Source organism: Mus caroli, unplaced genomic scaffold, assembly GCF_978045245.1.
Source record: "Mus caroli unplaced genomic scaffold, Mus_caroli_1 scaffold_3, whole genome shotgun sequence".
NCBI lineage: Eukaryota > Metazoa > Chordata > Mammalia > Rodentia > Muridae > Mus > Mus caroli.
Window position 1 is genome coordinate 113,313,662 of NW_028227258.1, and position 13,378 is coordinate 113,327,039.

A 13,378-nucleotide genomic window follows, 5' to 3' on the forward strand; every position below is an offset into this window, starting at 1 on the left:
CACTGATAAAAGGATATTATCCAACAAAAGCTTCAGAATACCCACAATACAGCTCACAGACTTAAGAAGGAAGATCACACAAAAGTGTGGATGCTACATTCCAATCCTGTCACTTTAATGATGACAAATCACTTTGACAAATTTTAAAGGATTACAGGTTTTAGGTTTTATTAATAAGTGTCACTAACTTAGAATGTAATATACATATTTAAGAAAAAGCAGATATATATTTCCGATGCATGTTAACTTATTACAATTAGTATTTTTTTACTATAACCTTATATCTATGAGTGCATGTAAAAGAGAGAGAGAGCTGGACATGATATTTCTTATAAAGAGAACAATACATATACTCACATGTAAGTTATTTGAAAAATTTCAACCATGGAAGTAAAACAGAAATACAAAACATCATTATGTCACACTTTATATTTGAATTATTCCACACTTAAAATATATAGAACTCTTTGTAATAACAACTAAATGTACAATATTATGTCTAAAATGTACACAGAAAGACCTTACTTACAGTTTAACTTTCACAAGAACGAATGATTATGTGTGTGAAAATTTTCCTTATGACCTTCTACTAACCCCATGTTGGAACACAAAATGCCTATATTCCAGGATGAGTCTTGGTCACCAATTAGATCAAATAGAGTTTTTCTTTTTCTGGTCATTGAGATGAATCAGCAGAAAAGAGCACTTGCCTCCAAACCTGAACATTTAATGCCTTCTTTCATCAAATTATCAGGATATAAAATCAAGATTTAGAGCCCTCAGACTCAGAGTTGTATGAAAAAGAATGAAAGAAAGTGCTTAAAAGGGAATGGGAAGGACATGATACTGGGGGATGTGTTCTGTGTAGATAGAATCCTGACAGGGGAAAGGGAGTAGACAGGCGCTGCATGCTTTCCATGTTCAGAAAGTTTTCAAAGGAAAAAAAAAAAAAAGGGAATTATGTGCCAAAAATGGAGGCTAGCCAGATCTAAAGTGCATAGTGCAGGAAAACAAAACAAATCAAAACAACAACACAAAATGAAAGAATGTGTTTAATATGTTTATACATGCTACAATCTCTGTCAGGAAAAATTTAAAACAATTAACACAGTTCTGAAAGTCACACACAGATAGGTAAATTAATAAATTCCTCCTCACTATGGTGCTATTTCTTACAATATTTCAGCATGTTATTAGTGCTGTTTGTGTATTATGAGTTTGCCTGCTATATCTAGGCATGCATGAGAGTCACTATTCTTCTTGATGCTGTATAGATACTCACAGAAAAATAAAGAGTTTGAGTCTGTACTTACTAGGTTGGCTGGGCTACACTTATGTCTAACCTTTGTTGCTTTCATGTGATCTCACGCAGTTGTGGTACTCTTTGGTGCCCTGGAATTACCACGTTTTGTTTCTTGTGATTCTCTATTTTTGTCAAACATCATCTGTGTTTATATCTCAGCAGGCAAAGACTACAATCATTCACACATTGTGTTAGATAATTTCACTTTAAGCCTTTGAATATGGAAGGGAAAAAGTACATAATTTGACTCTCTTTTGTATGCCTAATTTAATTTCATGGACATTCTTTGTTAGGATTTGAATTACTCTGCTTTATTCTTGGTATCAGCCTGAATACTCACTTATATTAATATTTTAAATGTTATGTAGGTTTTGAGAATTTTATTCATGTGTATTTTATTTACATAATTTCTATTCCTCCCACTATCCTCTCCATCTACTTCCACATACCACTCACTTCCTTCATAGCTTATGATCTAGTCATTCATATATATATATATATATATATATATATATATATATATATATATATATATATAATCACACTATGCTCTGGCTGTCTAGCAACTCACTATTTAGCAGATGCTGACCTTGAACTCACAGCGATCCTTCTGCCTCCAGCTCCCTAGTGCTAAGATTCAAGATGTGCATTATCACTCCTGGAACTTAGAGAAAGAATGGTGCTGATCAGATTTTGATTAATAGCTTTTTGTTTATTATGAATACTGCTTCTTTAAGCAGTATATATATATTTTTTTCCCCAACATTCATAAAAGGTGTAGTAACTTAGTCTTCTTGAAGTTAAGCAGGCTACATAGGCACTTCAGCTCCTCTGGCAAATAAGGTAAACAGACTGGCAAGGGAAGGTGAGCTCTCTATCCTCCAGGTGTTTGCTTGCAAGGAGGAAATAATGATAGAAGACAACAGAGGACATAAAATATTTATGTGGTGTCACTTGTTCGGGCCAATTGGGAAATCAGTATTTTAACAATGGTATTTTACAATACCCAAGATCATAAGTCCACAGTGCTGAGAACAGCAGGCTCTGTTCAGGTGGGGCTGAAAACACCCAGTCTATAAACCTTCTGTAAAAAGCAACTTCTCTCCCTCTGAGGAGAGAAATCAGAGCAGGGCTACATAAACCAATAAAGAGCTTGTTCTTGCCCGAGAGTCATTAAAACACTGCTTTCCAAGTTCTTATATTTTTCTCATAATCCATTGTACCCTCCCGTTTTCATTCCTTAAATAAAATTATGTCGTATTCATGTGGTTCTAGAAGAAAACTAAGGTGTAAAGATAAATATCCAGGAGTAATATTAAATCTTCATATGTAAACACAAAATAGCCCATAGAGCCCCTCAAAATTGTGAGCAATAAAAATGCTGCTGTACATATGCTCTTCCTCATTCCTCTTACATGGCATAGGCATCGTAATACAAACATAGCACTGACACAAAACAGACACATTGATCAGTGAAATGGAATTAAAAACCTAGACATAAGTCCTAGACATCCACTGTTTATTTTGACAAATACACCAAGAATTTATATTGCAGAAAAGATAGCATCTTCAAAAGTGTTTCTGTGAAATTTGGATATTCATATGATAAGAGTGGAATGTGGAATGAGGAGATGACTCAGAGGCTCAAGGGACTTGACCCCTCAGGCTGAGGATCCTAGTTCCATCCCATGAACTCAAGTGAACTGACTCATTAAAATGATCCTCTGACCTCCACATACACTCAGTGACATTGGTACACACATACACATAAACACACACAGACACAGACACTTAAACACACATACATGGGCATACACACAAATTAAAGAAATAAAAGTTTGCAAAAATGTAATAATAACAGAATGGAATTTGATTTTTCTCTCTCACTTTACATAAAAATAAATTCAAAATGGATCAACAACCTTCTTGAATGTGAAACTTGAAGCTGTGAAACTCTAGAGAAAAGAGTAGGCGATGCACTTCAGGATAGAGGCTCTGCAAGGGCTTTCTGAATAGGACCCCGGTTGTACAGAAAATGAGGCCAATTATTAATGGGCAGGCCCTCGTCAACTTTAAAACGTTCTGTACTTCACAGTTACTTTTTTGTGAGTGAAGAGGCAGCCGGGAGATCAGGAGACAATCTCTGACAGCTAGAGGACTAGTGTCTAGAATACATAAGGAACAAATGAAGCAAAACAAAAATAAAACCCACCAGGCAAAGGAAAGAGCCACTCAATTAGAAAACAGACTCTGGAACTACAGAGGGTTCTCAAGTGATGAAGCACAAATGACTAAGAGATTTTAATGTTCAATATGTTAATATTGTGTGTTTCAGTGATACGCAAATTAAAATTATGCTGAGATTTCATTTTTCTCAATCAGGTAGTTGATATCAAGAAAGAGAAAAATAAGAACAAAAATTGCTGGTTAGGATTTAAGAAAACTTTAATTTGTATCCCTGGGAGGGTAAACTGCCTTATCCACTATCGAAAACAATCTAGATCTTCCACATAAAACTAGATATATATCTACTATATGATCCAATGTTATCATTTCTGGGCATGTATCCAAATGTTTCCCTCCTTATCTAATACAGAGATACTTGATGATCCGTGTTTATTGCTATTCTATTTACCATAGCTAGAGATGAAGTCATTCTAGATATCCTTCAACTTAGGAATAGATAAAGAAAATGATATGAATACAGTTGCATTTTATTCTGCTGTAGAGGGAAATATTAATACAAAATTTTCATGTAAATGAATGGAACTGAAGGAAAAAGACTCAGGACATAACCAAGACTCAGAAATACAAATACCACTTGTTTGCCCTCAGATGTGGGTGTTAGCATTGAGCCGTTAGATTTGAATGTGAAACATTGGGACATCCAGGGAAATAGAAAAATGTCATTGTGGCGGGGCAGGGGGAGATCTTAAGGAGAGAAAACTGGTAGGACTTAAATGTCATTAAGGTGCCAAGTGGCAACAATGAAGAAGTGGGTAGTTTGAGACCTGGAGGAATGGGAATGCTTCTGTCTTTTTGTTGGTTTCTTTGCAAGAAATGCATTTGTACAAATCCTTGTGCTTTATCCCTTGGTTTCTTTATCATGTAACAAAGCATCAGTTAAGAGAATATCAGTGCTGATCATATTTACGTTTCAAGACACCAAAAGTCCCTCAAGGGCCTTTACCAGTTATTCTAAGATTTATAATGTGTTGTGGTTGTGTGATCATGTAGATATTTTAGGTTCTTAATTAAATAATTTGACAAATCTGAAAAGCTGTATTACAAATGTCATAAAATACAAAGATTTGAAATTTTTTCCATGATATGTTCCAAACACATTTGTATTTCTCAGTTGTCTACTCTCATATAAGCAAATACACCAACATACACACATATGGAAAACTATAGAAACTTATTATTTCTATAATAACCTAATATTAAATATATGATTTATTTAAGTTTATTTAATTCTTAAAGATACTGTCACATCATTGACAAATGTATATATTCTGACCTTGGTGGTTGGCAAAACTTTATTTACCTTGAATTACATTCTATAGAATGGACAAAGCTGTCTTTATAAATCCATATAGGAATAAAACTGACACAAAAGCACCTATATAACTGTCTTAGTCAATGTTCTATTGCTGTGAAGGAACACCATGACCAAGGCAACTCTTATTAAAGGAAACATTTGATTGAGATCTTGCTTGTAATTTCAGAGGGTTAGTCGATTACTGTCAAGCATTGTCATCCTGGTGGGAGGATGACAGCAGGCTGACAGACATAATGCTGGAGAAGTAGCTCAGAACAACATCAACAGGATGCAGGTACGAAAACAAGAAGGGAGCAGACAGAAGCTGGCATAGCATTTTAACATCTCAAAGTCCACTACAAGTAACACATCACCAACAAGTTTACACCTCCTCCAAGATCATACCTCTCATACACAAAAAGTACATCTCCTAAACAGCTCATTAACTGGGAGCCAAACATTCAAATATATGGGCATAAGGGAACCATTAACATTTGAAACACCACAAGAATTACAGTTTTTATAAATTGAAACTATGAGATATAAGTAGTTAGCAGCAAGTCGTAGCTCAAGAGACTGGCAAACACCTGACCACATTCAGTATTCCTGCATCACCATCTGTGTGTACATTAACATATATTTGTGTGTGTATATATACATGGTTTTGTGTGTGTGTGTGTGTGTGTGTGTGTGTATGTATTCATGTCAGTACACTCATAAATATACATTTACATGAGCTAGTAATTTGGGCTAAAACCAAAATCTCATAAATACTGGGAGTTTTTTGCTATTTTAGAGATGGTTTTCATATCCATATGTGCTATATGTTCTTCATTCTGACCTAGAACAATATTTCAGATGGAAGAAAAAGTATTCAGAGATTAAAGGAGAGACGATAACAATCCACTCCCATCTAAAGCTTTCAAAGAAAATCTCACTGTATTACTCCTTATTAAAAGGTAGCTATCCACTTTGTTATTAATTAATTGTTATGAAGTTAAATTGATGGTCATTTACTTTGAAAACATATATTGTCAAATATATTTAAGTATCTAGGTAAGGGCACATAAATGTGAAACAATGAACTCCTGTAAAATTTGAGAATGGATCTATATACTTCTGAAATTTTTCTTTCTTTTTACCATCTGTTCAAACTATTTTTCAAACACTCCATTTGAATGATGACTAAATACATCTTTAAAGCTCATTTCCCTCAGGCAATAAAGACAAAAGACTGTTCTTAGCATGAAACTCCTTTTGTTAAAATTTTATTCATTGAAATCCAGAATGTGGCAATTAGCTCAATGTGGTAAAATCAGTCTCACTAGTTTTGAGTAGATGGCAAATATTATTGATATATTCCCCTTTTTCCTTTCAGTAGTAATATTTTATTTTAACTTTTACAACAATCCTGCTCAGATCTGTTATTCTCTGCACTAAGAAATAGTAGTCACTGACTTTTCCATTTTCTAAATTTCATTTGAGATGATATGTGAGGAAGTCTGTTAAGCATGAATGTTTATGTCACCTCACAGAGTCACATGTAGTAGCTCTAATCTTGTGAAATATTGCATGATATGGTGCTTGAGGATATAGTGAGGTCACAGAAATTGAGTTATTTGGATGTAACATTGATAAACATTGATTAAAAAGGCACATCTTTTCTCCCAGATCTCTAAGAGTACAAGAGGGTGGTTTCCAACAGAATAGAAAACTATCATCAAGAAACGATTTGGAATGTCCAGGGCTCACCCTGACATCCCGAGGAGACTTGCAGATCCCCAAGAGCTTATTTCTTCCAGAGAGTGCCTGTGGGGGACCCCAGTAACAATAAACATAGTGCCAGTACCAGTACCCCCCAATTGCTTGGCAGTTTGGATCACCTGGGGCAAAGTCAGCATTGGTTAGTGGCATGCTGCAGTTCTGTGATTTCCATTGGTACTGGGCTTGCCTTGCTTTCGAGAGGAGGATTTCATGAAGATCCTGCTTAGATACATCCTTCAGCAATTCCCCTGCCAGTTGGGTCCTCCTGGGGTACAACTAACAGAGGTGAGGTGCACTCTGTCCACCGGCTCCCATTGTCTGGCCCATGGCTCTGTCTTCACATCTTGCTAAGGAGCCTTTTGGGGACTCAGGAGTGTCCAGTTTTGATCCATCCCCAACCAATCATCTGCATGGTGGTCCACCAGGGGCACCACCAGTAGAGATGAGCAGATTCCTCTTCTGTAAGATGTATTGAAAGGCTCTGCTTGCTGCCCCATGGGGTCTTTCTGGCATCAAGATTATCCATCCAACACCAGGAAAAATAAAACAGATGGATAAAGGACAGCAAAAGGACAGAATAAAAATAAAAGCCTGGGCAGTATGGCACTACCAGAGCCTCGTTCTCGTGCTACAGAAAGCCTTGGGTGTCCTAATACTTCTGAAGCACAAGAATATATCCTTAAATCCAGCTCTTGAAAGCAATACAGGTTTTAAAAGAAGAAATCAAAAAAATCCTTTAACGAAATACGGAAAAACACAAACAGGTGAAGAAAATTAAAAACTTTCCAAGAACTGAAAATGGAAATATAAGCAATACAGAAAACACAAACTGAAGCATTCCTGGGGATGGAAAATCTAGGTAAGAAAACAGGAACTAGAGATGCAAGCATCAGCAACAGAACACAAGGGAGAGAGAACCCCAGGAATACAAGATACATAGAAGATATTAATACACCTGTCAAAGAAAATGAAAAGATCATGACACAAAACATAAAGAAAATGTGGGATGGTGTGAAAAGATGAAACCTAAGAATGATCAGAATAGAAGAAGAGTATTCTCAGCTCAAAGGCTCAGGAAAAAAAATCGTCAACAACGTCATAGAAGAAAATTTTCTTAATTTAAAAAAAGATATTTCTATGAATGTATAAAAAGATTACATTACACCAACTAGATTGGACCATAAAAAAATCCTCCATGATCACATATAATAAAAGCATTAAATGTATAGAACAAAGGAAGAATCTTAAAAGATTCAAGAGGAAAATACCAAGTAATATATAAAGGAAGACATATCAGAATTATACTAGAATTCTCAATAGAAATTTTCAAAGCCAGAATTTCCTGGGCAGATGTGTTGCAGATACTAAGAGAACACATATGCCAGTCAAGACTACTATACCCAGCAAAACTTTCAGTCACAGTAGATGGAAAAAAAACCAAGATATTCCATCACAAAACCGAATTTAAACAATATCTTGCCTCTAATCTAGCCCTACAAAAGATACTAGAAAAAAAATCTTTAACCCAATTAGTAAAACTACACTCAGGAAAACACACAAAAATTTCATACAAGCAAAAACCAAGAGGAGAAAAACACCACACACACACACACACACACACACACACACACACACACACGCATGGCACCATCAAACATGAATTATCAATCATTGGTCATTAATATCTTTCAACATGAATGGATTCAACTCAGCACAGAGTGGATACATGAACAAGATACATCATTCTGGTATATGCAGGAAACACCCATTACATCAGAGTAAAGGAATGGAATACAGTTTTCCAATCAAATGAACCTTAAAAAACAAGGTACACTAGCCATTTTAATAACTAATAAAATAAACTTTCAAACAAAAGTAATCAAAAGAGATGGAGAAGGACATATCATGCTGATTAAAGGAAAAATTCACTAAGGGGGCATCTATCTCAATTGTGAACATCTGTGCCCCAAAGACAAGAACACCCACCTTTGGAAAGAAAAGAAAAGAAAAGAAAAGAAAAGAAGAGAAGAGAAGAGAAGAGAAGAGAAGAGAAGAGAAGAGAAGAGAAGAGAAGAGAAGAGAAGAGAAGAGAAGAGAAGAGAAGAGAAGAACAATATAAAAAACCTCACAATTGGAGTTAAAATCACACACTAAAGTCTGGACATTAATAGTGGGAGACTTCTACACAACATTTTCAATAATGGTCATATATGAGACAGAAACTAAACAGAAAAAATATTGAAACTAACAGAGGTAATGAATCAAATGAAGATAACACACACACACACACGTATCATTGCACCAAACACAAAAGAACATACCCATACCTTCTTCTCATCACCCAATAGAATCATCTCCAAAATTAGCCATAGAGTCAATCACAAAGCAAGCTTCTACAAATACAATAATTAAATAACCCCTTTGCATCTTATGAGACAACCATGGATTAAAGCTGAACTTCTACAACAAAAGAAACAGCAAAAGCAGCCTACAAACTCATGTAAATGGAATAACTCTCTACTCATTGACCACTGGGTCAAGAAGAAATAAAATAAAAAATTAAAATCTTTCTAGAACTTATTGAAAATAAAGGTACAACATGCCCAAACTTATAGGACAAAATGAAGGTAAATCTAACAGGGAAGTTCATAGAATTAAGTGCCTTCATAAAGAAATCGTAGACATCACACACTAACAACTTAATAACACACCTGAAAACTCTCAAACAAACAAACAAAGAAACAAAACCGCACATAAACCCAAGAGGAGTAATGGAAAAAAATAAACAAACTCAGAGCCAAAATCAGTAAATTAGAAACCAAACCAAAACAAAACAAAATAAAACAAAAGTAATTCAAATATCAACAAAACCAAGAGCTGGTTCTTTGAGAAACTCAAGGAAGAAAACAAACCCTTAGCCAAACTAAATAAAAGGCAGAGAGAAAATATCCAGGTTAAAAAAATCAGATATGAAAACAGGGACATTACAACAGACACTGAAGAAATTCAAAGAACCATTAGATCTTACTTCAAAAGACTGTACTTCACACAGTTGGAAAATCTTAATGGATTGGAATGGATGATTTTCTGAACAGATACCAGTTATCAAAGTTAAATCAAGATCAGGTAAGCTGTGTAAAGAGCTCTATAACCCCCAAAGAAATAGAAGCAGTCATTAAATGTCTCCAAAAAAAAAAAAAAAAAAAGCCCCAGACCAGATGGTTTTAGTGCAGAATTCTACCTTTCATATAAGAGATTATAACAATAATTCTCAAACTATTCTACAGAAAAGAAACAGAAGGAACACTGTCAAACTCAGTCACCCTGGTTCCTAAACACCATAGAGGCTCAACAAAGAAAAAGAACTTCATAATAATTTCTTTCATGAATATTGATACAAAAATGCTCAATAAAATACTTGCAAAATGAATCCAGTAACACATAAAAAACATCATCTATTATGATCAAATAAGCTTCATCCCCGAGATTCAGTGATAGATCAATATATTAAAATCCATTAATGTAATCCACCATATAAACAAACTGAAATGAACAAACAAAAATCATGAACATCTTATTAGATGCTAAAAAAACACTTTTACAAAATCCAATACCATTTTTGTATAAATACTTGGAGAGATCAGGAATACATGGCATATATATATAAACACAATAAAGGCAATATGCAGCAAGCCAATAGCCAACATCCTGATTAAATTGATAGAAACTTAAAGCAATTCCACTAAAATGAGGGATAAGAGAAGACTCTCCACTCCCTGTGTATCTTTTCAATATAGTACTTGAAGTGCAACATAGAGAAATGAGACAACTAAAGGGGATCAAGGGGATACAAATTGGAAAAGAAATAAAAATATCACTATCCAGAGGTGATATGGTAGCATATATAAGTGACCACAAAAATTCTACCAGAAAACTACTGCAGTTGATAAACACCTTTAAAAATGCAGATAGATAAAAATTTAATTAAAATGAATGAGTAACCCTTCAGCATACAACATGTAAATGGCGGTGAGAAAGAAATCAGAGAAATAATACCCTTCATCATAGACACAAATAATATAAATTACCTTGCTGTCTTTGCAAGAGAAAAATATGTATGATAACAACTTCAAGTTCTTGAAGAAAGAAATTAAAGAAGTTATTTGAGGATGGAAAGATCTCCCATTCTCATGTATTGGTAGGATTAACATAGTAAAGATGGCCATCTTACCAAGAGCAATCTACACATTCAATGCAATTTCCATCAAAAATCCAACTCAATTCTTTACAGACTATGAAATAATAATTCTCAACCTCATATGGAAAAATAAAACAAAAACAGAATAACAGAATAGCTAAAATAATCCTGTTAAATAAAAATACTGTAGGTATCATCACCCCTGATTTTAAGCTGTACTATAAAGTGATAATAATAAAACCTACATGGTATCAGTATAGAGACAGACAAGTTTGTAGTAAAAAAAAAATATTAAATAAACTTGGCATGGGGTTTCTACCTGCCTTAGACCATTTATGTTCCTGGGCAGAACTCACACAGACTTTTTATAAATATGTCTTAGGGAGCACAATAGCTAGGCAACTGTCTACCCTCCATGAAATTAAAATCTATCTTCCCTTTGACAACCCCAAGCCATCACTCTCTATCTACTATGTATCATCTGGGATACTGTCAACTCCAACCAGGCAGTCCTCTGGACCATACCTTCAGGGCTCCTAGCCCAATGTGGCTCTCCCTCTTCATCCTGTTCTTTCTTCTTCCATGCCACTCTTTTGTCCTCCCTTTTCAAAGTCTCTCTCTCCCCAATCCATAAAAGCTCAACCCCAACTCTGTCTCTTCTGCCCAGCAATTAGCTGTTTGCATCTTTATTCTCAAATCAGAATTAATTTGTGGTCATTGTCCCAGGGGCTACATGAAGACTCCAAGTTTTCAGTGCCTGAATTTATTTTTATATCGAGAGTAAAAGACAAAATCTCAGCACAAGTTGATCAATGAAATTCCATCAAATGGCCAGAAACAAACCCATACACCAATGGCCATCTGGTTTTTGACAAAGAAGCCCAAACCATACTATAGTAAAAAGAAATTATTTTCAACAAATGGTGTTAGTCCTACAGGATGTCAGCAATGCAAATAGAATCATAGACAAGAATTCTGCAAAAAAATCTCCAAGTGGACTAAAGACTATACTAAATCTAATATGAGGGAAGGTAAGGAAGAGCCTAGAATGCATATGTACAGGAGTCAACTTCCAGAAAAGAACACCAATAGCTCAGACACTAAGATCAACAATTAATAAATGGGTCCTCAAGAAATGAAAAAGCTTCTGTGAGGTAAACACAGTCAATAGGACAAATTGGAAGCTGACAGAATGGGAAAAGAACACAAACCTACATTTGTATGGGGGGAAGTGGGGGATAATATCCAAAATATATAAGTAACTCAACAAGTTAGACAGCAACAAATCAAATAACCCAATTAAAAATGGGGTACAGAGCTAAACAGAATTCTCAGGAGAGGAATGCCTGGTGGGAGTCCAGTTTCTCAGAAAATTGGGAATAGGTCTATGTTAAGACCTAGCTATACCACTCCTGGACCTATCAAAAGATGCTCTATCAAACCACAGGGATACTTGCTCAGCTATGTTCGTGGAAGCTTTATTCAAAATAGCCAGAATCTAGTAACAACTCAGATGCTCCTCAACTGAAGAATGAATAAAAAAATGTGGTTCATTTACACAGTGGAATGCTACTCGGGTATTAAAAACAAGGATATCATGAAAGTTGCAGGCAAATGGATGGAACACGAAAATACCATCCAAAAGAATATCCACTGTATGTACTCACTTGTCAGGGGATATTAGTCATAAAACACAGGATACACACGCTACAATCAAGAGACCCATAGAAACTAAATAACAAGGAAGGTCCAAGGAAGGAAGCTTGAATATCATTCAGAAGGAAAAATAAAATAGTCATTGGAGGTAAATGGAGGAATGGAACTTGGTGGCAGAGGTAATGGGGATGGAAACAAGGGGGTATCAGGTTTAGGGAGAGCATGTGAGAGATGACTGCAAATGGGAATGGAAATTGGTGGCAGGGCTGTGTGGGGTAATCTCTAGGACATGCCAGCACCTGGGATTGGGGTGGCTCCAGGATTGTATGAGGGTGACTCTAGATGAGACTCCTAGCAGTGGTGCATATGGAGCCTGACATGCCTACCCCCTTTTCCAGGCAGGACTCCCAGCTGAAGGATACAGACATCAATCCATTCACAAAACCCTCAACCCAAAATGTGTCCTGCCTACAGGAAATTCAGGACCATACATGGAGCAGAGGTGCAGGGAATGGTCAACCAATGACTGGTCCAAATTGAGAGCCATCCCATGAGCAAGAAATAGTCCCTGGCACTATTAATGATTCTCTGTTATGCTTATAGATAGGATTCTAGCATGACTGTTGTCTGAGAGACTCCACCCATCAGCTGATTTAAAGTGATCCAGAGACCCACAACCACACATTATAAGGTCAGGAAAACTTGTGGAAGAGCTGGTACAAGAATTGAGTAATTTGGAGGGGTAAGGACTCTACAAGAACACCAACGCACTCTGAAATCTGAATTCTTTGGGGTTCCCAGAGCCTAACCAACAACCCAAGAGCATATATGGGCATATGGTATGGACTTAGGCTCCCCTTCATGTATGTAGCAGATCAGCTGCTCGAGATTCATGTGGGACCCCTAACCATTGGAG